Here is a 3,566-nt window from a genome sequence, read left to right on the forward strand (position 1 = left end):
TTTAAGACTAAATTTATCAAATAAAGTTAGCAACAGTCTTCTGTGGTTTCGGCTAAGCCGCACCTAATCACTGAAAATAAGGTCAGAGCGACTTACAAGAATAAATTCAATTGACCTACCGTTCAGCCAAAATCCGAGTCTAAATTAAGGGCCAGTTTAAGCATACTGTATTTATGTTATGCCGGCGATCATCGCCGTAAATTTTAGAACACCCTATGCCAAATTTATTTTATTAAGTACTGAATCCATATTGTGCACCAAAATGTGAGGTGTCAGGATCCAGGCTGGATTACGACCTGAAAGAACACTTAGGACACGAAAGACGTCAACAGACATCTATTCCAGCGGTATAATTCTCTCTATAAAGGGCTGGAGAAAATATAACATCAAATTCCAATGTACGAACACTAATAGTTTGTGAAAAACTTGCAGACGACACCGTGAGTCGGCTATTCGCCAATCACCAAAGGAAAAAGGGCTGGTCACTACCATTACGGCGCAGCAGGGTTGCATAATGACACGTCACTCGAGGTTTTCCACGTAAATTACTGTAAAAAAACTGTAAAAAGCTCTGGGCGGAATGACCTCCTAACCATACCCATGCTTTGATCTAGGAGTCATGTCTGGTGCTGAGTCCATCAGAGATTGGGATTCTGTGTTTTCCTATATTTCCTAGCGAGTAGGCGTCGAGGCGCCTGGGACACACCGAGCTTCTTTGAGATTAAAAAGCTTGTTTATGATCACCACGGGCTTGGGCTTCGCGCTACCCTGATCATTACCTCCAGTCTTAACCATGTTCGCGGTGCTCAATTTCGAAATCTTTTCCGTACTCTCTGATGCAGCCTCTTTGACTTCTTTCTCCGCCGGGGCGGACGCATGCTCTATTCCTGGCAGCGCAAATGTAGGAATTATTGGCTTTTTAGCAAGCATCTCCATGCCCTTGAGGAAAATCTTGCTTTATTCTTTCATTATGTTGAACACCTCAGCCTTCATCATAAACTCTTGTGCTAGTATGTACGCCAGGTTGAACACGAAAAGCATCTCCCTCTTGGGCCAGTGACGGTTGACCACGGATCGTTTCAGGAGAGTAAGACTGGCGTCGAAGCGCCGCAGCTGATGTTCGGATCTTTCAGGCTTTCTTAATAATGTGATCGTCTCACCACTGTAAGGTTCGACTAGGGCTTTAAGCAACTCCGACAGCTCCCACTCTTTGAGAATAAACCTTCTAAAGTCTCTCGGTCCTCACCTGTTGATAATCAGTCACTGCATTAATTAGTCGATCTATGATTTTTCTCTTGGAAGGGTGTCTGATCTATAGACGCGACTCTATTCGCAAGAGTCTTCTCCCGTAAAAACTTCTTATCTGTGGTACAAAAGATTTTAAGCGCTATTATCTTTTAAGCGCTATTATCCAGTGATTTAAATTATCCTGTAATCACGTAATTTTATTCTCATATAGTTTAAGCATCTTTTACTGATTTTATTTAATAGTCAAGTTAAATAATTAAACGTTATTCTCAAATAACTAAGCGCAAACACTCTTGGTTCAATACAATGTCGGTACCGCGTATTACTGCTGTCGACTTACCTATGTAATATTAGCTACGTAATAAGCGGCAGCAACACCTCTCTATGCTTCTCAAGACCACGTCGCGCGCTCGCCACCGACGACCAACGCGCTGCCTTGCCGACGCAGTTACCCGCACATCGTGCTCTGCCTCCCCCCTTTTCCGGTCGAAAACTGCTTGCTCAATTCTGGAAATCGGCACTCGCGAAGTAGTCGAGTCAATGAAGGATTTGAGAAAAAAAATTGTAAAAGTAGCATTTTTTCGCAGATACGTTGGCAACAGCGTTATAAAGATATTGTAAAAAGTCCCCAAACATACGTGTAAGGCAAAGTTCCGAAATTCTGGAAAGTGTTAAACAAAAAAGGTTCTATCTATTGTGGACGTATTGTCAACGGCTGCGCTATTAAATTGGATTAGCTTTACAATTCTTCTATTTCTGAACAAATAAAATAAAATCTAAAATATCCTGGAAAAAACGTCGGAAATATATCAGGCGATTTGTACTGGAGCAAATGCAGGTTCCTGTTAACAAAAAAAAACGACTAAGTCATTTGCATGACAAACTATCAGTATAAAATGAGCTCAACTTCAGTGTACAATTTGATATGTGTAAGGGGATGCTTTTGAGATGAAACTTCTTATAAGTGTTCCTCCATTTTCATACAATACATTTTCCAATTTGTAGGCCAGAATAATAATATTTAAGGCCTCTTTTAAAGCTTTAAACAAGTAAATTTCAAAATTTAAGCTATGATATCGGAAGCAGCGGTGATTATGAGTCCTAATGGCAGCAATGGGAGCGGGAGCGAGAACGGTTACCTCTTTCGATAATATTGAACCCTTCGAAATTTTTGTGCTAACTTTTCCCGACAATAGAATTGGCCTTCGGGTGGCCATGACGTCACTGCAATGCAGGTTCTCAATGAGGAAAGTTTCAAAAATAAAAATAAAATTATAAAATAAAATTAATGCAATGCACATTAAGCCATCTGTTTATTTTATGGAAAATATATTCTGCTTGATAATTTGAATAAGAGTAATTACAAACGTATGCTTAAGAACCTATAATAAATCATAATTAAAAAAATGAATTTTTTATTTTCAAACGCAGTGAATAAGACAATAAAGAATAAATATAACATAATTTTTAAATGTCTATAACTCGGATTAATTTGTGCTTTATTCCCTAAGCACTAGAAAATGGTGATGGAATTTACTTCACACGTAGAAGTTAAAAACTTTTCATCTTTTTACATTCTCATTTAGTGGTTAAATCTACTATGTCAAGATTCTTTTTGGTAATGTTAACAACATTCTATTGAAGGAGACTGGGAAAATATGGCGCTCCCGCAAAACACGTTTTTTATTATTGCTTGCGATGAGCATGCGATAACTCCGGGAACGATTGTCTGCAATTCAAAATCCAAAAGTACAAGTAATAGAGTTTCTACAGGTCTGATGGTTCCGGAAAATTAGGGAATGTGAGGGAAAACATAATAGAGTCCGGGCATTTTCGATAAAGTGAAATTATTTGTATTATTACGATTAAAAATCGCAACTATTTAGATGCAAATTAATCTGTGATTGTTAAGGATCCAATTTTTGTTGCTTGAAAATCCTTTTCATTTCGCTGAATTCAACTATTTTTTGTATAAAATTTTGAATTGCAGACAATTGTTCCAGAAGTTATCATGCTCATCGCAAGCAATAATAAAAAACGTGTTTTGTGGGAGCGCCATATTTTCCCAGTCTCCTTTAATAGAATGTTGTTAACATTACCAAAAAGAATCTTGACATAGTAGATTTAACCCCTAAATGAGAATGTAAAAAGATGAAAAGTTTTTAACCTCTATGTGTAAAGTAAATTCCATCACAATTTTCTAGTGCTCAGGGAATTGCATTGCATTAATTTTATTTTATAATTTTATTTTTATTTTTGAAATTTTCCTCATTGAGAACCTGCATTGCAGTGACGTCACGGCCACCCGAAGGCCAAGT

The 3,566-nt window shown here is 37.9% G+C and overlaps 1 protein-coding gene across 1 annotated transcript in view; it reads left to right on the forward strand.

The window, feature by feature from the left end:
• The window catches only part of LOC117175530, a 202,407-nt gene that overhangs the window by 99,211 nt on the left and 99,630 nt on the right, over positions 1-3,566 (forward strand). The gene's annotated exons all lie outside the window — the stretch shown is intronic.

Source organism: Belonocnema kinseyi, chromosome 6, assembly GCF_010883055.1.
Source record: "Belonocnema kinseyi isolate 2016_QV_RU_SX_M_011 chromosome 6, B_treatae_v1, whole genome shotgun sequence".
NCBI classification, from domain to species: Eukaryota; Metazoa; Arthropoda; class Insecta; order Hymenoptera; family Cynipidae; genus Belonocnema; species Belonocnema kinseyi.